General features: G+C 47.3%; 1 pseudogene; it reads right to left on the bottom strand.

Annotated features, from left to right (window-relative positions):
- Positions 1-7,533: 7,533 nt before the first annotated feature.
- Positions 7,534-10,385, bottom strand: LOC115460486 (annotated as a pseudogene).
- Positions 10,386-25,984: the final 15,599 nt, after the last annotated feature.

Here is a 25,984-nt window from a genome sequence, read left to right on the forward strand (position 1 = left end):
TACGCCTGGAATAAACTTCCTGAGCCCCTATGTCTTGCCCCATCCTTTGGCACCTTTAAATCTAGACTGAAAGCCCACCTCTTTAACATTGCTTTTGATTTGCAACCACTCGCCTCCACCTACCCTCCTCTCTTCCTTCCCGTTCACATTAATTGATTTGATTACTTTATTTATTTTTTTGTCTATTAGATTGTAAGCTCTTTGAGCAGGGACTGTCTTTCTTCTATGTTTGTGCAGCGCTGCGTACGCCTTGTAGCGCTATAGAAATGCTAAATAGTAGTAGTAGTAGTAGCAAAGGTAGAAAAAAAAATCATTTTATTTTCATTATAGTGTTTGGAATATGTTCACTTTGAGAATCAGGTGCTCAACATTAAAAGTTTATATTTATTTACTTATTTATGGCATTTTATCCCACATTAAACATGAATTAGATTGGAACCTGGGATCATTTAATTTTTTTTCCTGGAGAGAGTAATGCATTGCCCCCCCCCCCCCCCCCCCCCGGCTATAGCCAGCTCTGCAATTTTGGTGGGGCGCAGAGGTGGACGGGGGGGGGGGGGGGCACACCACTGCATGTTAGTCCACTTTAAAAGGTTATCAATAGAAGTAAAACAGAGAAAGAAAACAAGATGATACCTTTTTTATTGGACTAACAATACATTTTTTGATTAACTTTCGAAGGTAGCCCTCCTTCTTGAGGGGCTTTGTTTCCTGTCCTTTAGCCAGTTATCAGTGCAGGATAAGACCTGCTTCCTATCCCATGACTTGGGCAAAGTAGGACTAAATGATCAGTTTTCAAAGTGGAAGAAGATGAATAGCGAGATCTGCAGTGGTATTGTTTCTTTTTAGCATGTTGCAACTTGATTTTACTGTTGTTAACTAGGGAGTTTCTAAATTATCTCCTTCTGGGGTTTTTTTTTCTCTTTGCCATAGATCTTGGCAAGACATGTAAAACTGTCAAGCCAATAAGTTATGTGTATCTGAAAAAAAAGTAAGGTGATTATAGTTTCAGATGGCACAAAATTATTCAAAGTGCTTAAATCACAAACAGGTTGCAAGAAATTCCTGGAGGATCTTTTAATTAGCAGGTAGTACAGCAGTTAGCGTATCTGGATTTAAAAAAAAAAAGATTTGGACAAGTTCCTGCTATTGAGACAGGCATACCTGGGTGTCTGTGCCATGACGGGGGGGGGGGGGGGGGGGGGGGGAGAGGGGTACAGAGATAGACCTGGGCATCTGTGTGCCATGGGGTTGGGAGGATAGGCAGAGAGAACTGGTTGTCTGGTTCTGCAGGGATAGGGTGGGGGTGCAGCAGAAAGGGAGAGATCCGAATGTCTGTGTGCTGGGGTGCAGAAGCAGGGGAGGTATGTGCAGGTGGAGTCGAGAGAAAGCTTGCCAGGTGTATGGAGGGATTTGATTATGATGGATGTCCATCGGAAACAGCTACAGAGGTCACCGAGAAAGCTATGGGGGTATATGCTGTGGGGAAGGTTTTGGGAGTGGTGACTGAGAGAAAGCTGTGTGTGCTGAAAGATGTGGCGTTTGCGAGAGAGCTCTGGGGGGAGGGGGTGCCAGGAGCATGGATGGAGATAGAATGGGGTGGGGGTGGGGGTGGAGGGATTGCTGGGGGATAGGGAGAGAAAGAGAGAAAGTTGTGAGTAGGGGTTGTCTACCTTGGAAAGGCAGCCCACATGGAGTTTTGTTAATCATGACATAAGGACCACTGTAACTGAGGAGATTAAAATTTTAAACTGATCATACCAACAGGACATTGGTATGATCAGTTTAAAATTTAAAATTCTGGTTCTTTTGGGGGGGGATGGGGAAGGGGCAAGAGGTACTGAGAGAAGCTACTGCTTGTGGGAGAAAGAGGATGGGAGAGAGTCTGCTGCTGAGGCTGTGACACTAAGGGCCAGATGCACTAAAGTCCTTGGAAGAGCCGTTCCCTTACCGATTCTAGCGAATCGGTAGGGAACGGCTATGCATCAAGGAAAGGGAATGCAAATGAGCTACTCGTTGTAGCTCACTTGCATTCTCTATTCCATCATTAAACAGTCGGCCAATCGGCCGGTCAAGCATGCACAGAGCAGCCAAGCGTTATGCTGGCTGCTCTGCGCATGCCAAATACGCCTCCTGTGCCGACTGAAGACACCATTCTGCTCACCCCCTCCATCCCCCCCTCCATTGAAAAAAGACGTCCTTTTTGGCCGTAATTCACTCCCGCAAAAATAAAAACGTCCTTTTTGGCCGTGCTTCACTCAGCTGAGTGACCCGGAAGTCTCTGAGCCAATCACAGCGTGTTTAGCTGAGCTAAACACGCTGTGATTGGCTCAGAGACTTCCGGGTCTCTCAGCTGAGTGAAGCACAGCCAAAAAGGAAGTTTTTATTATTGTGGGGGTGAATTATGGCCAAAAAGGTGATCAAGTATTATATTTACTGGCGAAAAAAAGCCTCTTTAGTTTCAAAATGATCACCCTCCCAGTTCCACCTACCATTTCAAAGTGCACTTAAAGTGGGTGTGTTCAGCGCTGTCTACAACGGTCCCCATATGGAAAGGGGTGGGGCTAGAGCAGTACCTGTCAGTTGTTGCGGTGAACAAGCTTCCGATTTGAATTCTATCCTCTATATATTAAGCTGTACTCTGGGATTAATTCATGTGCATTGGTGCCGACTCCGTGGGTGCTCGAGCACCCCCAATATTTCCCCACCGGAACCGGAAGTTCCCCAGGAGCCAGCCTGCTGCCCGACCTCTTCTCCCACAACAGTCCTTCGCCTGCCCCTCGACTTTCTGCATGCCACCCATAACTTAAAAGTCATCTTACTGGGGTCCCAGCGTCAGTAGTGAAAGGCGAGCACGAGTAGGCTCGGCAAGTCGGCGCTTTAGCCTGCCTTCCCTTCTCGTTGCTCTCAGCTTTGCTTCTGGTCCCGCCCTTGCGGAAACAGGAAATGAGGGCGGGACCAGAGGCAAAGCTGAGAGCAACGAGAAGGGAAGGCAGGCTAAAGCGCCGACTCACAGAGCCTGCTCGTGCTCGCCTTTCGCTACTGCTGCCGCCGGGACCCCAGTAAAATGACTTTGAAGTTATGGGCGGCACACAGGAAGGAGAGGGGCAGGTGAAGCACTGTAGTGAGAGTGGGAGAAGAGGTCGGGCTGGAACGAGTCGGAGGGAGGGAGGTCTGGAACTCTGAGGAAGGAGGGAGAGATTGGGGTCTGGAACTCTGAGGAGAAGGGGGGGGGGGCTGGAACTTTGAGGAGAGGGAGGGGGGCGAGGGGAGGGGGAGAAATGCACCACCTGTAAAAAAAAAAAAAAAAAAATTAAGCACCCCCCAATCATTTTGCAAAGTTGGCTCCTATGCATGGTTCTGTCATATTTCATCTATACTGATGATATACAGGTGATTTTTCCAGTTTTAACAGATGCCTATGATTATTTAGCTATTTGCCTTGATAAAGTATCAGCATGGATAAAAAAAAACATGTTCTTAACTTAAATATAGATGAAACTATATTTATGAATGGATGAAAATCATACTGTACCAGGAAAGGAATAATTCTCAAAGGAGTAGGCTGAATAGTGGAGTGCTGGGACCAGTGATATTTAACAAATTTATGAATGATCTGGAAATCGGAATGACTAATTTTGTGTCATCTACAATCACCTCACTTAAGTTGTTATCACATGTGCAGATTGTAAAAAATTGCAGGGAAACCTTAGGAAATTGGAAAACTGAGCATCCAAATGGCAGATGAAAATTTAACGTGGACAAATGCAAAGTGATGCACATTGGGATGAATAATCCAAATCATAGTAACCTGATGCTAGGGTCCACTTGAGGAGTCAGCACTCAAGAAAAAGATCTAGGTGTCACTGTAGACAATATACTGAAATCTTCTGTCCAGTGTGCGACAGCAGCCAAAAAAACAAACAGGATGCTAGGAATTATTAGGAAAGGGATGGTAGAGAGACAAAGAATAGCTTGCCTATTGTGTAGAGAGTTGTACAGGGACAGAAATCTAACCCGTCCCTGTGGGAATCTAATCCATCCCCGCATGTCCCTGCTACAAGTAATTTCTTCCATCCCAGTCCCCAGCCCACCCAGTCCCTTCCACACTGCACCACAGTCATCTTGCCCCCCTCCCCAAAAAAGAGATCTGCATGAAAGAAAATATTTATTTATTATTATTTTGACTTATGAAAACATACAGTAGATGACGGCAGAAAAAGACCTGCACGGTCCATCCAGTCTGCCCAACAAGATAACTCATTTGTGCTACTTTTTGTGTATACCCTACTTTGATTTGTACCTGTGCTCTTCAGGGCACAGACCATGTAAGTCTGCCCAGGACTATCCCCGCCTCCCAACCACCAGCCCCGCCTCCCAACCACTGGCTCTGGCACAGACCATATAAGTCTGCCCAGCTCTATCCTCGCCTCCCAACCACCGACTCTGGCACAGACCGTACAAGTCTGCCCAGCACTATCCCCGCCTCCCTACCACCAGCCCCACCTCCCGATCTTGACTAAGCTCCTGAGGATCCATTCCTTCGGTACAGGATTCCTTTATGCTTATCCCACGCATGTTTGAAATCCGTTACCGTTTTCATTTCCACCACCTCCCGCGGGAGGGCATTCCAAGCATCCACTACTCTTTCCGTGAAAAAATACTTCCTGACATTTTTCTTGAGTCTGCCCCCTGAAATATGCTCAAAACAGAATAATCCATTTGTACAAAAGAGATATGATGAAGATGTGATTCCATGTGCCCCAATGAAAGGAGAGTTTAATTTTACTTCCAATCTTTATAACATTAGGCTTCCCAAGGCAGATTACAACAACAGTTAAGACAAACCCATCAGTAAACTTGATATCCTCGCTGAAATTTGGCCATGTATTACTGTATTGTATAGAATAGTGTAGAAAAATTAGCACAAAATACAGCCTTTATTGGTGCTGTTTCTACCAGCTACAATAATTTTTGAAGCTGTTTTAATGATATTTAGTTTTCATTTCATGATATTTATATCTACATATGGGAAGCTTTCAAATAAACTAAAAAGCTGTCAAATAAGTAAAAATAAATCTTTATTCTCCACCTTTTGAGGCACTGCCTATCCAACTGGAACAGCTTTAGACTTTTTACAGATGGTTCACACATAGGCAGTCCATTAGTTCTCATAATCTTTTGCTATTGTTTTCAACAGCAGTTGCTACTGTTTTGGGTGAACCAGTGTGTCAGCCATCTCCGCCTACTGACTTCAACCCATATTATGGGCTAGATAGCCTAGTACCATCTCCTGTTCTCCATCTAACATCCTTGCCCCTTACCAATCTTTTTCCCTCCTCCCTGCACCCACACTCCCACCTTTTACAGTCTCCTCCCACCCACCCACCCACATACGCACGAACTAACGACTGCATCCATCTACCTCCCCTTCAGCCTTGGATACCCTCCTGTCACATACCTCAAAGCACCCTGGTGAACTAGTGGCTTCTTTGGGGAAGGAAAGATTCTTTCCTTCCCGTTGCCGCTGATCCTCTTGCTGTCACCGCTTTTTTAAAATGGCTGCCAAGACTTCAAGCGGTGGCCTCGCAAATTTACTAGCACGAGATTAAATGCAAATAACAGTACTCTGAACTGACTGGAGATGTTTGAGAAGATGGAAGATCAGCATAGACTACATTTGCATAGTCTAGACATCAAATCAAATTAATTCTTGTATAACGCTAATATCCCCTTTCCAGGGTTCAGTGTGGTTTACATTCTAGGAGAGACAAAAGCCGATAATCTTAGTGTAAGGTATGAGAATAATTAGAGGTGTTAAGAATGGCTTCATAAAGAAAACCCATTTGGGCTCTGGGATCCAGAAGACTGTGCATGGATCTGAACTGATGCAAAGCCCAAACGCACTACTAATTTGTGGCTCAAAAGAGAGGGCTGGATCAGTAACGACACACAGATATTTGAAGGAGGTGAACTGGTAATTCAACAAGTGATGTATTTAGAAGGATTAAGAACCAAACAATTGGTCTTCAGCCAAGAGGATACAGTGTTCAGATAATGCTACAATTGAGAGAAATCAAGAGGTAGAGGGTGAACTGGGATTTCTAAAAGAATATCATCAGGCCAAGATCCCATGAGACTAGATGAGAGAAGTAAGGGAACTAAGGAAGATATTGAAGAGGAGAGAAGATAGAACATAGCTCTGAGGAACACCTGTTAGGTTTTCAAGGCAGAAACTAGGTTCGTGATTTTAAAAAAGCTTCTCAGTTTGATTTGGTGCTGAAACTACCAAGTTAGAATAATTTCTTTGTGCCTTAATAACCTCTTTATGATAGATCCTATGAATAACTTTATGTGCGGTGATCACTGCAGAAGCGTTAGTCCAGCGCCAATGTCTCTCGGCTTGTCTAACTTGGCATTTTAGCAGGTAGAGACCTGCATGATACCAAGAATTGCAAGAGCATGATTTAACAGAGAAGCAATGGAATCAAAAGCATCATGGAGTGTCCTATTCCAAATTTCAACTTGTTCCGAAAGTGCAAGGTCTGAGAAATCAGCAGGAAATAAAGGAGCAAGAGTACAAGTGATGCTGGATCAAATCCTGATGTAACCCATGGTTAAAATTAATTTATTTTTACCTGGGAAGGGCTCAGGGAATTGGGGCAGGCATTCTGAGTGCTTATGGGTCAGGGTCATGGTGGTTGCGATCCTGCAGTAGATGCTCTCGTTCCAGGCCGCCCTGGGGTCAGAGGGCCGGTGTGGGCATTTGGGAGAGCCCCCTGGTGGTGCTGGGCCTTGGTGTGCCCTGGGAAATGCTGTGGGGACAGGCACGATACTGTGTTGGGTGGTGACATCATTGATGATATCACACACGCGTGCGCAGTTGGTTTAATTGACCCAATAGCTCCAGAGGAATTTTGGAGCTAGGGAAGCCACCAATGTTTTATAAATTAAAAGTGGGGGTATATCTATTTTAACCCATAGAAGGGTTTATTTATTGTAAATTTGTATCATGGCGTGATCGGCACTATTGCACAATCGCAAATGGTGCATTTTAGAGGTTTGTGTACCTAAAGCTGCTGGGATATGAGAGGGGTCAGTAAAGCCCATAAATGACACAAAAACAGCACGATTTTGGGCACATGCGCTTGCGCTGTAGGCTCAAAGGAGACCTGCATGAACACCTTTTCACTTAAATTAATATTTAAAGTATTTCTAAAGTGTCTAAAAAGTTTTTTAAATAAAGAGTTAAGGTGTAGGGAACTTATAAATATGTGCTATGAGCTCCGTTTGAATATTAATGAAGGTGACTGTAGAGAGTTCCTGAGGTGTATAAAGATACAGATTTTTACAGATGGTTATGCCACTATTTATTGACTTTAAAGTCATACTTCTTGCACATGCTCCAGTGGGTTGTTGTGGCTGTCCTGTTGGGACGCTGTTTATAGTCAGTTTGGACAATTTTACTATATTCACAAAGCAAGTGGTCAATGGGTTTTTTTCCCTCTTTTATTACATAGTCTGCATTTGCTATCAGTCAAAATATGGTGCATAATACAAAAAGATTTGTCTGGTATCACAGGAGAATTTGAGCTTCACCCAGCTTAAGTATTGTTGTAAAATATAGCTTTTTTTTTTTAATAGGCAGAGAATGTTTATTTAAATACACAAAATAAAGGCTGCCAACAGCTCATTTTATGATCAGGAGTTCAATCATTTCCAATCGAACCCAGCTTGTGGCTTCTTCAGTAGTGTCTTACCAAATAATGGAAAGAATGGTCTTCAGTAGTGTAGCATGGAGCAGTCCATCTCTCTAATGTGGGTACATTTGCACTGGTTTTCATTGAGAGAATAAGGAGAGTCAGTGTGCACTAAACCAGTGTGGTTCTTCTAGTATTCCTGCCTACAATCCTGGGAACAGTTCCTAGTATGGGCAAAAATCTGTGTTCCACAGGGAATCGGCCACAAACCAAGCTGTTGTCTCCTATGACATGTTCCATATCAAATCATTTGGTGATGGTGTTTGCATTCATGCTCTTCCCACTGCCACTCAGCACAATGTATGGTGTCTTCTGGGCCTTCTGTTTCTCCTGCAGCAGGGCCACAGTGCCCAACGGGGTGTCACTAGAACTCATCTTTTTCAACAGCGCTTCCTCATCCAGTTTCTTCATACGTCGCTCCGTCTTCATCTTCCCTGAGCCCTTCCCATGGAAACGGTGTGAAAGCTGTCGAAAGGCCTCTTTCTGCGTAAGCTTCCTGCCTGTCTCATCCACATATTCAATCTTCACATCTGGCTTGTAGCTGTCCTTCTCCTTGAACTCCTGTGTGAAGCCCCTGTACTCCTCCCGGCGACTAAACTTATCATCGATTGCCATTTTATCCTCGATGCAATATACCGCTGAGAGCAGTGTTTTGCTCGGTGCCTTCACTCGTGCCACCTTCTGCACTGTTGTTTCCAGCAGACCTTTGTTCTGGCACAAGAGGAGTGCAGCAGCAAGACCCCTGTTCACAATGGGCTCCTCATCCAGGATGGTGGAAGAAGAAGTTGAGAAACCCTGTTGCTGCTTTTCTTCGTTTAGGTTGACAGTACTCCAGCCCAGGTTCTCTTCTTGGTCTGACTCCACATCCTGCTCAGAAGTCTTATCCTCCTCATGCTCAAAATCCATGAGGTCTTCTTCGTCCTCCCTGTTGCCAGCTAGTCCATAAGTAGGGATCTCTCCCAGAGTCCGACAGAACTCTGATGTGGCATTGAAGACGATATTCCCTTTCCTTTCCGGGTCATTGTCATCCTCATCCCAGTTTGTGCGTGTGTCTAGCCTCCTCACCATGTGCAAAACCTTCTCACCACTATCCTTCAGGTGCTGAGTCTGTTTCAGCTTCCGTCCTCTCTCTAGTTGCTTCTGCAGCTCCAGCTCAGCTTCATCCTCCTCAAGAGTCAGGGGGGAGTTTCTCTCTCCTACATCATCACTTATTTCCATGTTCTCCACACGCATATCATCTGACTGTGCTAGTTTCTCCCAGAATGCAGCTGAAGCTGCTTCTTTCTCCTCTTGTTTCTCCTCTGGCAGGTGCTGCCGCCCTCGTCCTCGCTGTCTAGATCCGAAATCTTCATCTGTAATATCGTTACAAAAAGGCAGCAAGTCCTCTGCCTTCACCACCTTTTTCTCCTTCTTGCGTATCCTCTTCACTCGCCGTCTCATCTTTTTGAAGGAAACCATTTCTTCAGGGGTGTAGTACTCTGAGGCCTGACGGAGTTGCGGCATATCCAGCGTCTGGGCCTGCTTCCACAGGGCATCCTGAATGCTTTGCAATTCTTTCTCCCAGGAGCCATCTGCCACCCCTCCCGAATCCAGTTTGAATGATTTCTTCTTCTCTCCATCAATCTCCTCATCATATTTGGAAAGAATGGTCTTCTGCTTGAATATGGCCATGTCATCCACACTCTCTTCTTCCTCATATGGTTTATACTCTGGCTTCTTTTTCTTCAGCTCTGCGTTCCTCCTGGCCTTCTCATTGTCCACCAAGTTGACATTTAGCAGAACGTCGCTGTCATCCTCATCCAGAACACCTTTGTCTTTGAGGGTGAGAATGATGGTCTCACCTTCCCTGAAAGAGTCTCTGTTGTGTTCCACTGTTAGTCCCTGAAGATCCTTAGAGGTGTACCTACGCTCTTTCGCATGCCTGAACTCTTCCTTCATGAGTCCGCTGATGCCAAATTCTTCTTCCATCTCTTCTAGGAGCTTCGCCCTTTTATCTGCCATCTCCCTTTCAAGCTGGAGCATGCGGCTTCTTTCAATCCAGGCTGCGGTATCATCGAGCCAGAGCTCATCCTCTCCCAGGGATTTAACCTTCCCTAGTTTCTGATTCAAGAGGCGCTTCTCCTTGGCTGCAGCCAACTTTTCCCGTAGCTCTTGTTGTTGCTTTAGGACAATGGGGTTAATCACGTCAGCTGCCACTGGGTCCTCCTTACTGCCAGATTCATTTTTCACTGTATTTACTTCCAGAGGTTTCAGGCCTAGCTTTGCTCGTAGTTTGTTAGTTTCCTCAATGCTGAGAGAAGCATCACCAGAGGCAGACTTTGGCCCAGGAACATCCTGATAGCCAGGGTCGCGTCTCTCGCGCTTGATCAGCCTCTCACTGACTCCTGCCTCCTCCCTGCTGCGGTTTCTCCTCTCTCCTGCACAATTTCCCCCTCGACCCCGTTCCCTTGGGCTGCGGGAACGCTTCCTGCGCTCCTTCTCGCGGTGCCTGTGCTTCTTATGTTGACGATGGCGTGCAGGAGCCGACGCCGTATCTTCCTTGGCCCCAACTGCTACCTTTTCTCTAGTCTTATGCTTTTTTGAAGAGCCCATGGCAAAATCCAACCCGCCGTTCCCCACCAGCAACGTTTCTTTAATTCTTTGAGTTGCTTGCCAGTGCCACCAGATTTAAAAAAAATTCCCCGCCCCAAACCGCACAGTGAAACCCCGCCTCCCATACGTCATAAACCCCGCCTCCTAAACGTCATTAACCCCACCTCCGACGCCGCCCGTAAAATATAGCTTGAGCATAGCACAACTGTTTTTTTTGTAAGTCTGCTGCTGTTAAATCTTAAATTTCATGGTTTTGTAGAAATTTGTTCAACCTTAGTTTAATACTGCCTAAGGCTCCTACAATAGAGATAACCTAACATGGCTTGTTCCAGAGACTTGCCATTTCTGTTGTCAAGTTTCAACATTTTTTGTTAATTTTTCCCTATTTTTAATTCTTGTGTCTCCTGATAGCTCAGTGTCAATGAAAAGTTTTGATTACTATGATATCAGGTGTGTGTCGGAATTCAAACATGCGTGGGATAAGCATAAAGGAATCCTGTGCCGAAGGAATGGATCCTCAGGAGCTTAGTCAAGATCGGGAGGCGGGGCTGGTGGTAGGGAGGTGGGGATAGTGCTGGGAAGACTTATACGGTCTGTGCCAGAGCCGGTGGTGGGAAGCAGGACTGGTGGTTGGGAGGCGGGGATAGTGCTGGGCAGACTTGTACGGCCTGTGCCAGAGCCAGTGGTTGGGAGGCGAGGATAGAGCTGGGCAGACTTATACGGTCTGTGCCAGAGCCAGTGGTTGGGAGGCGGGGATAGTCCTGGGCAGACTTACATGGTCTGTGCCCTGAAGAGCACAGGTACAAATCAAAGTAGGGTATACACAAAAAGTAGCACATATGAGTTATCTTGTTGGGCAGACTGGATGGACCGTGCAGGTCTTTTTCTGCCGTCATCTACTATGTTACTATGTAAATGTCAGTCTGTTTGAACATAAAAGTACCATAAATTCTTCACTTTATTTTCTATATGGTGATTAGAAACAACAAATACTAGTATAAAGTTGTCCTTATTAATAGTACTTTATAGGCACTACCACAATGAGCAGTGTGTATTTTTTCATGACTTCTGTTTGTTATTTGTTATTTTCACATCCTGTAATTTATAGACAATGATGATGTCTGGACTAGAGACATCAGCTAAGACTGTGCGCAGGTCAAGGAAGAGGATGATGGAGGTGATGCTGAGGGATATGGATACTGTGCTGGATGAAATAGACTCTCAGCTCCTCATCACACAGGACGAGTACTTCAGACTGTTTGAAGAGGTAGATCCAGAAAAGAAAGCGAGGATGGTGCTGAACACAGTACTGAGAAAAGGAGAGGATGCATGTTGGAAGTTCTTGGATGTCGTAAATAACCTACAAAAATTCCATCAGCCCTTTGAGGATTTGGGACATGGTGAGTAAGATGCTGTGTATAATAACTAGAGGCCGACCAAATTTCAGTTTTGGCTTTAACGCTGAAACTACTACTATTTATCATTTCTACAGCACTACAAGGCATACGCAGCGCTATACACCATACAGAAATAACAGGCCCAGAAGTCTCTAATTTGGCCATGTTTCAGTTTTGGCTAAAAATACTACTTAATTTTTAGCTAATACCAAATTCTCCTCCCCCTCCCCGGACCACAACCACTGCACACAGTCTCCTGTCCCCCCACAGCCACCATACACAGCCTCCCTGTCCCCCTCCCGCATGCGCTCCCTGCCCCCCATCCTGTCTTAGGTGCCCTGATGGTCTAGTAGCCTACCTAGGGCAGAAGCGATTCACAGTCACGCCTGCCTATGCTGCCTGAAAGCTGTGCCGGACTCCAGATTGCCTCTGAAGGTCTTGGCAGCCATTTTGGTGGCAGAGGCAGCAGGGTCAGGAGTGACTGTGAATTGCTCCTTCCCCAGTTATGCTACTAGAGCACCAGGGCACCTAAGTTATGCCCCGGGGGGGGGGGGGGGGGGAACTGATGGATGGGCCCGGGAGGGGGGAAGGGAGGCTGTGTGTGATGGCAGCAGCAGTGGGAGTGAGACGGGTGGTAGTGGCAGAGGTGAGAGGGGTGCTATTCAGGGGCAGTGACAAATTTCAGCCACAGATTTGGTTTCCATTTGCTCTCATAATGGTGAGATTGTCATTTAGAAGCCGTCTTATCTTCTGAGGTGAGGTACTCATCAATTCTAACTCTAGAGCACCTCCTGAGATCCCCATTCATACAATTCCTGTGAGGCAAGCAACACTACAGCATTTGCTGAAATTAAGGAAGATCTTTTACATATAACATACAAAGCAGTTTATGCCAAGCAATTCCCAAAACACAGCAGTTCAAAGAGTTCAAAGAAGACATCCCAGCAGTTCATGCCAAGCAGTTCCCAAACATAGGGTTACCATATTTTGTCCCCCAAAAAGGACACATACCCCGCCCCCTGTCACACCCCACCCCGCCCCCTGTCACACCCCGCTCTACCCCTTGTCACATTTTCCACTCCCCCCTGTCACACACTCCGTCACCCCCCTCCCCTTACCTTACTACTGCCCTGGTGGTCCAGTGACCTCTTCGGGGCAGGAAAGAGCCCCCTCTTTCCTGCCCGGAGCGCTGCCCTGCATGCATCCTTCCTGTTGGTGATCTTGGCGCCGATTCAAAATGGCCACCAAGAGTTGAAGTCTCACAAGGTCACTTCAACTCTCGGCGGCCATTTTGAATCGGCGCCAAGATCACCAACAGGAGGGATGCATGCAGGGCAGCGCTCCGGGCAGGAAAGAGGGGGCTCTTTCCTGGCTCGAAGGTGGAAGAGGTCACTAGACCACCAGGGCAGTAGAAAGTAAGTAAGGGGAGGGGAGGCTAGCAATCTGCCCATTTATCCGGATTTCTGGACAAACGGGCAGGCTGGTGGGCGGGCCATCCTAGGACGACCCATCCAGTTGCCCGGACATGACCTCAAAAAGAGGACATGTCCGGGTAAATCCGGACATATGGTAACCCTACCAAAACACAGCAGTTCAAAGAAAAAAAAACCCAGCAGTTCATATAAAGCAGTAGCAGGGCACTACCTTTCCTCTCTCCCTCCTCTCTTAATCACCACAGGGAACTACCTTTCCCCTCTCCCTCCTCTCTTAATCACCACAGGGAGAGTAAAAGGGTCCCACCCAACTTGGCCAGCACTACCTCCTGACCACCACCCCAATACCCAACAGTTGTAAACATGCTATCTTAACTCCCCTTCTGGGCTAGCCACCTTTTCCCTTTTTCTACCAAGCCTTCATACCATGCAGCCAGCTGCTGTTTCACCTGGGTGCCTCCCAGTTTAGCCATAGCAGAAGTATCCATCGGCTCCTCTTGTCTTCCCTCCTCCCCATTTTCTTCCCCTTGCCAGTCAATGGATTCTTCACCACACCCACCGCTCAGCTGCTCCTCATCTCCCTGATTGGGTAGGCTCAGAACCTCTCCACTTAGCCTAGTTCTCTGTGACAGTTTTTCCCAATCCCCCACTCTTGTCCTTCTCCTAGCAACCTCTGGGGGCTGTTGGGAATAGCCCTGTTTCTGGTATGTCCTACTCAGGGGCTGTTGGGAGTTGTAGTTTTTCCCTTTCCTCCATTCTTCAGGGGAAAAAGAACCCTCTCTTTTTCTCTCTCCAGCCCCCTCCTTCCCCCTTGCGCTTTAATTCTCCCGCTTTTCCTCATATTCCTTACATACCCCCCCCCCCTTAAGCGATTGCATCTCCCTAGCTCCGAAGTTTCAAAGCAAGGCTCCGCAATCCTGGACAGAGCATCCACATTGCTCAACATCCTCCCAGGGCGGTGCTCTACTGAGTAACGGAAAGGCTGTAAGGCCAGACACCATCTCATTAGCCACGCATTATTATTGAGGAGCATGGTCTGTTATTAATTTAAATTCCCTCCCTTCCAAATAGACCTGGCATGCCTGGACCGCCCATCTGATGGCCAGGCACTCTTTCTCGATGGTGGAGTGATTGATTTCATGAGGAAGCAGTTTCCTACTCAAGTACAGTATCGGATGCTCCTCTCCTTGGTGCTCCTGGGACAACACTGCCCCCAGCCCCACCCCAGAGGCATCCGTCTGGAGAATAAAGGATTTTGAAAAATCTACTGCCCTAAGTACTGGCTCCTGACATAGAGCCTGCTGTAATATACCTGCCTCTCCCCCTCCCCACACTTCAACTGATTAGGGTTCTTATTCTTTAGCATGTCTGTTAATGGTGTAGACAGGGAGGAGAAATGAGGAATGAACCTTCTATAATAGCCTATCAGTCCTAGGAAACCCCGCAACTGTTGTTTTGTACAGGGTAGGGGAAACTCTTGAATACTCCTAACCTTATCTAAGAGGGGCCTTACCTCCCCCTGTCCCACCTCATAGCCCAAGTATTTTACCCTATGCTGGGCAAAGTGACATTTTTGTGGGTTTAGGGTTAAACCTGCCTCTCTGAAGGATTTTAAGACAGCCCGAACCCACGCTACATGTGTGCTCCAGTCCCTGCTATGGATTTCTACATCATCCATATAAGCGGCGGCGTAATCTTGATGGGACCTTAGCACCCGGTTAACAAGCGTTGGCAACTAGCCGCCACTGAGTTCAATCCAAACGGTAATCTGGTGAACTGGTATAGCCCGAGCGGGGTACTGAAGGCTGTCTTGGGTCGAGCTTCCCTTGTGAGCGGTATCTGCCAATACCTCTTGGTCAGATCTAAGGTGGTGAGAAACTTAGCCATTCCCAGCCTGTCCAACAGCTCATCAATGCGGGGCATGGGATAAGCATCGGCTCGTGAAATAGTGTAAAGCTGATGGAAGTCAATGCAGAACCTCCATGACCCGTCAGCTTTAGGCACTAACACCACTGGACTGGACCAGGGACTGTTGGACTCCTCGATTACCCCAAATTCTAACATTTCTTGTACTTGCTTGGTTACTTCCTGCCTTTTTGGGGGGGAGAGCTTATAGGGCCTCTGCCTGCTCCAGGAGGCAAGTCTGCCCTGTACACGGAGTTAGTACATCTTCAAACTCCACCATCAACTCCTTCATTTCCTGCTGTTGGGCCCGGTCCCATTGGGGATTAACCCCAGGCACCCCTGGCTTAAAAATGTCCGTTATTAGTGGCCCCAGTTCTTCCTCTGGCTCCTCCCCAGGACTGACCAACAACCCCTCTCTTTCAGTCCAGGGTATCATCATATTAATATGGAAGGTCTAGGCCTTTCCCTTTTCACTAGCCACCTCGTACACGAGGAGACCCTTCTTCCTCTTCACCATCCAGGGACCCCTCCACCTAGCAGCAAACTTATGGGGTGACTCAGACACCAGGATTAAAACCTTGTCCCCCTCCTTAAACTCCCTCCACTGAGTTCCCCGATCATAATATTCTTTCAGATACTCTTGACTACGCCTCAGCTTTTCCTGTGAATATTTCCTCAATCTATTTAACCTCCCATTCATATCATAAAGGTAGGACACTACTGAACTATCCAGGGGCTCAGGGGTAACCCACTGCTCCTTTATAATATCTAGGGCTCCTCTGGGTCGTCTTCCAAACATTAACTCAAAGGGCGACACCAGTGGCGTAGCCGGACAGCCAATTTTGGGTGGGCCTGAGCACAAAGTGGGTGGGCACAAAATTTTCTCTCTCCCCCCTCTCCCCAAAATTGGCTCTCTACCCACTGCCCCGAACCCCCCCTCCCCCCAAGCCACCGCTGCAGGTTTCTCCGGCACCACCTACTGGCACCCAATGGGCCTTCTTTCCCCTCCCTCCGTCGGGCAGCGCTAGCCTAACTGTACAACAAAGCTGCACGGCACCGGGTCCATCAGCATGCTACCGCTAGCTCCTACCTTGTCATCTTTCGGCAGAGGTGTTAGTTCTGCTGCTAAACCTGCAGCGGATCCACGCGGTGCCAAGCTGTCTCTCTGTACGCTGCTGCGACTGCTTCCTCTGCGCTAGCCCCACCTCACCTCCGATACTCTTTCTGAAGAGGCGGGGCTAGCACAGAGGAAGCAGTCGCAGCAGCGTACAGAGAGACAGCCCTGGCACCGCGTGGATCCGCCGCAGATTTAGCAGCAGAACTAACACCTCTGCCGAAAGATGACAAGGTAGGAGCTAACAGCAGCATGCTGACGGTCCCGGTGCCGTGCAGCTTTATTGTACAGTTAGGCTGGCGCTGCCCGACGGAGGGAGGGGAAAGAAGGCCCGCTGGGTGGGCCTGAGCCCAAATTGGGTGGGCCCAGGCCCACCCGTGGCTACGCCCCTGGGCGACACCTCCAAGGAGGCCTGGGTCGCCTCCCAACATGCATAAAGCACAAAGGGCAATAGTTGATCCCAGTTCTCTTGCTTTGAGCCTAACCCCCTCTTAAGCATTCCCTTAAGCGTTCTATTGAACCGCTCAACTATTAGTCTGGGGATGGTAGGCTGATGTGCATATGTGCCTAATCTGGAATGCTTCCCTGTCTTGCTGCAAGGTGCGAGACATAAAATTTGTTCCCCTGTCAGTAAGTACCTCCCTGGGGAATCCTGCCTCACAAGAAATCCTAATTACCTCTGCGGCAATCGCCTTGGCAGAAGTATTCCTTAAAGGGATAGCCCACGGGAACCGGGTAGCCATATCCATAACCACCAAAATGTAGCTATGGCCCCTACTGGACCTGGTGACTGGTCCAATAATGTCCATAGCCATACGTGTCATGGGCTGGTCAATTCGGGGCATGGAACATAAAAGTGCCCGTGGTGGAGGCTGGTCTGCCATTTTCTGACACCCTGGACAGGACCGGCAATACCTTTCCACCTCCTTGTAGACCCAAGGCCAGTAATATCGGTCCAGCACTTGCGTCACAGTGGCTTGAGCACCCTTATGCCCCCCTAGGGGATGGTTATGGACCAATTGGATTAGCAAGGGCCTGAATGCCCTGGGCACCACTACTAGAGTCTCCCACGCTGGAACCTTCTGGTACTGAATTCCCCCTTCCACTAGAAAGCTTGCTGGCCCTCCACCCCTAGCTTGGCGTGTATTTTCCCAGGCATACTCTAGTGTGGAATCTGTTCCCTGCTCCCTCGGGAAGTGGGGAAACTGCTGCTTCAGCTCGTCCGCCTCAAGGGCATATAACTTTCCCTCTTTACTCGATTCAAAGCCTCCTTTCTTTCCCTTTGATATTCCCTCTTCTGTGCCCTTTCCTTATGGGTCTTCCCAGGAACTCCCATGACCTCCTCTTGGAACGGAAAGATTTGGAATAGCCCTGGTTCGGCCTCCAGCTCCTAGCTTGCTTGGGCCCTGGTTGTTACCATAACCTCCCTCTTACCCAAACATCCTGCAAAAGGAGCCCAATCCCTCCCTAAAATTATCTCCTGGGGAAGTCTGGGTAAAACCGCCACTGCCACTCTCACCCTTCCCGTGGGTCCCTTAATGTGTACCCTATGAAGGGCATACCTGGTACTCACTCCGTGAATACACTGTATGTTGACCTCTCCCTTAAAGGTCTCCCGGAGATCCCTCCATGCTCTAATTCTTCTCCACAGCGCTCTAGAGACCATAGATTGATCGGCCCCTGAGTCTAGTAGGGCCACCACTGGGATTCCCTCCACCTTGACTTCTTGCATATAATGAGGGTTAACCCCTGAGCCCACTCTGGAGGTCCATTCCACCTTCCCCGGGCAATTACTCCTAAAATGCCCCCCTGTCCTCATCGATAGCATATCCTGTCCTTGGGCCCTGCTCCTCCTCTCGGGCCCTCCCTGGATGTGCTGACCTTAGGGCTGGAAGGGGAGGATTCCGGCTTCGAAAGGGGAGCCTTGGAGCTGGGTGGGGAAGCCCCGGGTGTAGCTACAGTTCTAGTGCTGGTATCTTCCCTTTCCCTCCCGTGGTCCCTCTCCCTCTTTCCCCAATGCTGAGCTTCCATATAGCACTCTAAGCCACAAACCGCCTCCTCTAAGGTTCTACATCCCCTCCACACCACCAACACCCTTGTACTCTCAGGTAAGGCCTGCAGGAATTGGTTCATCAGTATCTCCTGCATGATTTCGGCCGTGGTGTGCCACTCTGGTTCTAGCCATTTCTTAGCCAGATCCATCAGTTTATTGGCCAATGCTCTGGGAGACTCTCCCTTGTCCCATTGCATGGTCTGGAATTGCCTCCGATAGGCCTGGGAACTCAACTCATACCTATCCCGGATGGCCTCTTTCAATTTCCTATAGTCAGCCGCATCCCCCGGTGATAAGTCCCTGAAAGCAGCTAGGGCTTCCCCAGACAGGGAAGGAGCTAAACGAATGGCCCACTGCTCCGGAGGCCACCCTGCTGCCACGGCCACCCTCTCGAGGGCACATAAAAAAGTAATCCACACTGTCCTTTTCAGATAACTTGCCCCAGGTAAGCCAGTTCTTATGCAAGGGTCCTACCGCACCGTCTCTCTCCAGGCTCCTACTCTGTTCCTCGGCTCCGCTGGAGACCCCCGAGAAACGGGGCCCTCTCCTAAGGAACTCATGGAACATGTCCAATACCGGTTGCTGCAGAGCCCTAGTTGCCGCCAAGGATTCTTCAATCATCTTCTCCGTCAGTTCCTGCTGCTTCTGGAACTGTAATGTCATCCACGTAAATATTTCCTTAGGATCCATCTCTCTTCTCCACACCGTCACCAGAGCTAGAGATGGGTCTGCGCCTCTCTCTTTCTCAGCCCTCGTTGGGGCTCCTCCTCCGATGTGGACATCCGTGGAAGATCCCACCACTGCCACCACTTGTGAAGCCTCCTGCTTCAGATCCCCCTGGGCACGTCCTACTCCGCCCTCTAAGTACAAGTCCGGCTCATCATGGAGGCAGTTTGCAGTTTATTTAGGCACAAAACATATAAGATAATTCTCCAGGTAACAGATAGTATGGTAATCCACTGAGTAAATAAGGTACTGGCTCTGCTGTCCAAGCTACTTGGCCCCCAATGTCCAAAACCCTGCACTCCAAAAAGGAATGATTCACAAAATACAGTAGTTAACCCAAAGAAAATAGTTCAAGCTCCCCAGCAGTTCATATAAAGCAGTTTATGCCAAGCAATTCTCAAAACACAGCAGTTCAAAGGGTTCAAAGAAAAAAAAAACCCCAGCAGTTCATATAAAGCAGTTTAAACAGAGCACTAAAGGACAAGTCCATAAACCACTACTAAATGGACTTAGGAAAAATCCAGGAATAACATGTATAGAATCTTTGTACGTTTGGGAAGCTCGCCAGGTGCCCTTGGCCTGGATTGGCCGCTGTCGTGGACAGGATGCGGGGCTCGATGGACCCTTGGTCTTTTCCCAGTGTGGCATTACTTATGTACTTATGTACACTACCTTTCCCCTCTCTTAATCACCACAGGGAGAGTAAAAGGGTCCCACCCAACTTGGCCAGCACTACCTCCTGACCACCACCCCAATACCCAACAGTTGTAAACATGCTCTCTTAACTCCCCTTCTGGGTTAGCCACCTTTTCCCTTTTTCTACCAAGCCTTCATTCCAAGCAGCCAGCTGCTGTTTCACCTGGGTGCCTCCCAGTTTAGCCAGAGCAGAAGTATCCATCGGCTCCTCTTGTCTTCCCTCCTCCCTCTTTTCTTCCCCTTGCCAGTCCATGGGTTCTTCACCACACCCACCGCTCAGCTGTTCCTCATCTCCTTGATTGGGTAGGCTCAGAACCTTTTCCCTTAGCCTAGTTCTCTGTGACAGGTTTTCCCAATTCCCCCCTCTTGTCCTTCTCCTAGCAACCTCTGGGGGCTGTTGGGAATGGAAGTCCCTGTTTCTATGGTATGACCTACTCAGGGGCTGTTGGGAGTTGTAATTTTTTACCTTTCCTCCATTCTTCAGGGGAAAAAGAACCCTCTCTCTTTCTCTCTCCAGCCCCCTCCTTCCCCCTTGTGCTTTCATTCTCCCTCTCCTCCTCATATTCCTTACAATATGCAGACGATCTTGGATTTGTCCTTGCCATTTTCAGGGCATAGACCGTAGAAGTCTGCCCAGCACTGGCCTTGTCATCCTACTACTGAAGCTGTTATCAAAGCCTCACTCTAGCCTATCCAAATGTGTCCAGCCATGATTAGGGCACAGACTGTAGAAGTCTGCCCAGCGCTGGCTTTGCTTCTCAGTTACTGGTGTTTATTTATTTACTAGTAAAAAAGGCCCGTTTCTGTGAGCAATGAAACGGGCGCTAGCAAGGTTTATCTGCGGCAGCGTCGGGAGGGCGCAGGACGGCAGGGTGGCAGCGTGGGGAGGGTGCAGGTGGGTATTTTTTTTTTTTGCAGGCAGCAGCTTCGTGGTCCCGGCGAATCAGGTGTTCGGACGGCACTGCTCCCCCTGCATAGCTCAGTGTTTGTCGCTGTGCGCCGGGGGAGGGGTGGAGGCCCTGCGTAGGCTGCTGTTTCTCGCAGTGCGTCGGGGGGGGGTAGCGTCAGAGGGTGGTGGAACTGGCGATTGGCTGAGTGTCATAGCCCCGCCCTCCATGTCATCGCGTTGTGACACGCGGGCGGGGCATACACTCATGGGATCTTGCAACTACCAATTTGCATTTAGAATGTTTGGGTTGTGAATTATGTGTGGATGGGGCGTGGCTGAGGGCGGGTCTATGAGTGAGAGTGAGTGGTGCTGACAGCCTAGAAGACTACAGGGCTTCAGTGTTTCCCTGCCACTCAGTGAGGTTCAGAACGTTGGAGGTGAGAATTATTTATATAGATTAGGATTTATTTACCGCCTTTTTGAAAGAATTCACTCAAGGCAGTGTACAGTAAGAATAAATCAAACATAAGCAAAAGACAATTACAGCAGTAAAAATATTCAAATAACAGTACAAAGTATAAAGTATGGTGTAGCCATCTAATCATGCAAAGCTTATTTGGTTCCATGCCTTCCATACAAGATTCCTTTGTGTTGATCCCACGTATTTTTGAATTCCATTACCATTTTCGTCTCCACCACCTCCTTGCGGGAGGGCATTCCAGGCATCTACTACCCTCTCCATGAAAAAGTATTTCCATGAAAAAGTATTTCCTGACGTTATTCCTGAGTTGGCTCACCTGCAACTTCAGTTCATGTCCTCTAGTTCTACTTCCCGTCTTTGGAAAAAGTTTGTTTTTATATTAATACCGTTCAAATATTTGAAAATCTGTATCATATCACCATTGTCTCTCCTTTCCTCCAGGGTATACATGTTCAGGTCATCAAGTCTGTCCTTATACACCTTGTGGCACAAACCCCATACCATTTTCTTTGCTTTTCTTTGAACCGCTTCATCTTTCTACATCATTGGCAAGATACAGCCTCCAAAACCGAACACAGTACTCCAAGTGGGGCCTCACCAATGACTTGTACAGGGGCATCAATGCCTCCTTTCTTCTGCTGGTTATACCCCTTTCTATGCAGCCTAGTATCCTTCTAGCTGTGGCCACCGCCTTGTCGCATTATTTTGTCACCTTCAGATCCTCAGACACCATCACCCCAAGGTCTCTCTCCTGAGCTGTGCTTATCAATCTCTTTCCTATCTGGTAGATCTCCTTTGAATTTCTGCATCCCAAGTGCATCACTCTGCACTTCTTGGCATTCAATTTTAACTGGCATGCTTTTGACCAGTCTTCTAATTTTTGGAGATCTCTTCTCATGGTTTCTACTCCCCCCAGGGTATCAACTCCATTGGCTATCTTCGTGTCATCCACAAAGAGGCAAATTTTTCCTTCTAATCCTTCAGCGATGTCTCTCACAAATATATTAAACAGAATTGGCCCCTGTACCGATCTCTGAAGAACTCCACTACTCACCTTCCTTTCCTCTGAATGAATTCCATTTACCACCACCCTCTCTCACCTGTCAGCCAACCAGTTTCCAAACCAGTTCACCACTTTGGGTCCTACATTCAGCCCTCTCAGCTTATTCATGAGTCTTCTGCACGGAATCATATGAAAGGCTTTGCTGAAATCCAAGTAGATTGCATCTAGCTCGTTGTCTTTTATCCAGTTCTTTTGTCACCCTATCAAAGAAGTCATTCAGATTAGTTTGGCAGGATTTTCCTTTGGTAAAGCCATGTTGCCTTAGATCCTGCAACCCACTGGATTCTAGAAAGTTAATTAGCTTTTTCTTCAGCAGCGACTCCATTATTTTTCCTTTCACCGACGTGAGGCTTACTGGCTTGTAATTTCCCTTTTGGTTCTATAGTAAGAGTCACTCGTGAGAGGGATAATGTGGTTAAGAGATGCTTTCATAGAAACTGCCTTCCCAACTGATGATGCCTGGCAGAATATCCCAGCTGTGTGTCTCTTGAACTTTACATTCTGTTAGAGAAGGCTGTAGAATGCACCTCAATCTCTTGCAAAGCTTATCATCAGCATCTTCCTAAATATGTAGTTGTCTCCTTATGAACTGCCCTAAGCATGCATGCGTCTGTGTCCGATGATATTCTTACCACTCATTATGCTATTCATATCCCTCACCTGATATAAATTCTACCTCAAGCCCTTTCTAATCAGATGTAAGATGCACTGAGCTGTCCTGTTGGGAAAAGTGTGTAATTAACATAAATTCTACCTCAAGCCCTTTCTAATCCGATGTAAGACGCACTGAGCTGTCCTGTTGGGAAAAGTGTGTAATTAACATAAATTCTACCTCAAGCCCTTTCTAATCAGATGTAAGACACTCTGAGCCGTCCTGTTGGGAAGTGTAACATAGTAGATCACGGCAGAGAAAGACTTGTATGATCCATCCAGTTTGCCCAACAAGATAAACTCATTAGTGCTACTTATATGTATACCTGACCTTGATTTGTATCTACTCCCCTAACAAGGCTCATATATGGTTTTAACCTCCACCTTAACCATATATCATATAGAAATCATTCATATGTTTTTTATGTTTTTTATCGCCTCAGCAGTGCACATGACCAACTTCACTCTTTTATTGGACATTCAACAGAACCCAAATCCTCACTGGCGATAATATTTTACTAAACTATTTCTTCATTTACTTATTTAACTGTTCATTTTACTTTTTAATCTCTAAGTTACTTATAAGCAATACTTAACTTGCACTGAACGGTCAGACCAGGGGTTCAGCAATGCCCGACATGCATGTTTCGCCCTAAAAGGCTGTGTCAAGGGCTCCCCCTTAGCCATTCTTAGTACCAGCCTCGCAATGTTTTCTTTCTGGATTTCCTCCTGCTAAGAGCCTTGTTAGGGGAGTAGTTACAGTTGAAGGGCTCTTAAAGAGAGATTAGTAGTGCCAAGTACGCTTGATTTGTATCTGCCATTTTCAGGGCACAGACCGTAGAAGTCTCCCAACCACTAGCCCCACTAGTGTGTAATAAACAATAAAAAATAATGAGGTCTTATCTGGAAGAGGGTGAAAGCCTATGATAGACTAATAGCTTTCCTCACATTCTAAATCAATCTTTGTTTTGGTCTTAGCCTATCATGTTAGTAATTTAATAATTACACAATAATTGATCAGTTTTGGTATTTAAATGTGCCTCTGCTTTTTTACATAGGTTCAGTGAACCCTGGCAGGTGCAGCCCTGATCCACCTGTTCTTCAGTCAGTCATCCAGTTACTCTCCTCTGTCACTTCTTCAGCGGAAGCTGGTTTAGATGTATTGATCCAGAAGAGCGACCCTCAAGAAATGATGTCACAGTCTGTATGTAACACAGACATATCAATCCAGGAGATTGACCCACAGGAAGTGATGTCACAGTTTTTATGTAACACAGACATATCAGTCCAGGAGATTAACCCCCAGGAAGTGATGTCATTGGCTGTATGTAACACAGACATATCAATCCAGGAGATCGACCCACAGGAAGTGATGTCACAGTCTATATGTAACACATACATATCGATCCAGGAGAGCGACCCACAGGAAGTGATTTCACAGTCTGTGTGTAACACAGACATATCAATTCAGGCAAGCGACCAACAGCAAGTTATTCAACCAGTTGTACAAGGCACAGTTTTATCAAGACAAGAGTTTTACCCACATCAAGTAATTCCACAGTCTGTACTTCACACAGACATTGCAAGTCTGACGAGTAACTTTCAACACATGACTCCATGGCAAGGAGGTGATGCAGACCAGTTATGCCAGAAGACTGAACCACAGCACGGATTTCTACAACCTGTATATGATGCAAACATGCCAGTGCAGGATGGTGACACACAGCAAGAGATTCAAGCAATTGAACATAGCATAGACTTAGCAAGCCAAGAATGTTACCCACAAGAAAAAATTCCACAGCCAGTACTTCAGACAGAAGAGAGTGACCCACAGCATATGAGCCCACAGCCTACACATGGTACAGATCTATCTGATGAGGAGAGCAACCCACAGCAAACAATTCAATCAGTAGTACATTGCATAGACTTAACAAGCCAAACATGTTACCCACAGCAAGCAGTTCAAGAGCTTGGACATCAAATAGATGTTTCAACCCAAGAGAATCACCCACGGCAAACTACTTCACAGCCTGTACATGAAGCAGACAGTCTAAGACCAGAGAGTGAGCCACAGCCTATACATAAAGGAGAGACACCACTTCAAGAGGACAGATTCCAAAGTAACCTGATGTTTTTAGACCATATGGGTGGAGAGCTGCAGAGTAAGTTCTCGTCCCATTTCTCTTAGATGGGTAATCAGTTTGTGCAGCTGACGTCATCACGCGGCCTGAGATAAACTGAAGCAGATCAGTGCATAACATGGTCAAGTTCAAGTATGATTTGAAATACCAGCATATAAAAAATGGCTTCTTGGGGTTGATATCCAAAGTGAGTTATCCGGTTCAGAGAGGCTTTTATCCGGTTAACTCACACTGACTGGGCCCTGAGGGAATATTCAGTAGCATTTACCTGGAGAATACCGCTGAATATCCCCCCTCTAACTGCCAAAGCCAAAACAGGCTATTGTGTGGGTGGTCCAGGAGCAGAGTCAGGGTGGATTTGGTACGTAACTGGATAAGTGCTGATATTCAGCCTTTAATTGGATACAATAACTGGTAAAATAAGATCACATAAATGGCAGTCCTATCTCTGGGCAGTTGAACTTATCCGGTCAAGGGCTGGATATCGGCGTTTACCTGGTTAAGTGCTGTCCATCCACAGATACCTTGATATTTAATGCTGGTATGTGGACGTGGCCCAGCATCGAATATCCGGTCATAATTTTGGCAGCGACAGTCAGCATTAAAAGACAGTCACTGCCACTGGCTGGATATTAACCTCTTATTTACATAAGGTACAGGTATAACATCTCACCAGTCTCTAGACCAGGTAGTGTGAGCAGAATTTAGCTGAAGCAGTAAAATAAGAGTGTCAGAGCAGAGGTGGAACTTTTAGACCGAGAGGAGGAATGCACAAAGAGTGGTAAAGAAAACACAAACAGGCTTATTTTCGAAAGAGAAGGGCGCCCATCTTTCGACACAAATCGGGAGATGGGCGTCCTTCTCCCAGGGTCGCCCAAATTTGCATAATCGAAAGCCGATTTTGGGCGTTCTCAACTGCTTTCCGTCGCGGGGATGACCAAAGTTCCCAGGGGCGTGTCGGAAGCATAGTGAAGGCGGGACTGGGGCATGCTCAACACATGGGTGTCCTCGCTGATAATGGAAAAAAGAAGGGCGTCCCTGACGAGCACTTGGCCAACTTTACTTGGACCATTTTTTCTTGCA

This window comes from Microcaecilia unicolor, chromosome 1, assembly GCF_901765095.1.
Source record: "Microcaecilia unicolor chromosome 1, aMicUni1.1, whole genome shotgun sequence".
Classification (NCBI taxonomy): domain Eukaryota; kingdom Metazoa; phylum Chordata; class Amphibia; order Gymnophiona; family Siphonopidae; genus Microcaecilia; species Microcaecilia unicolor.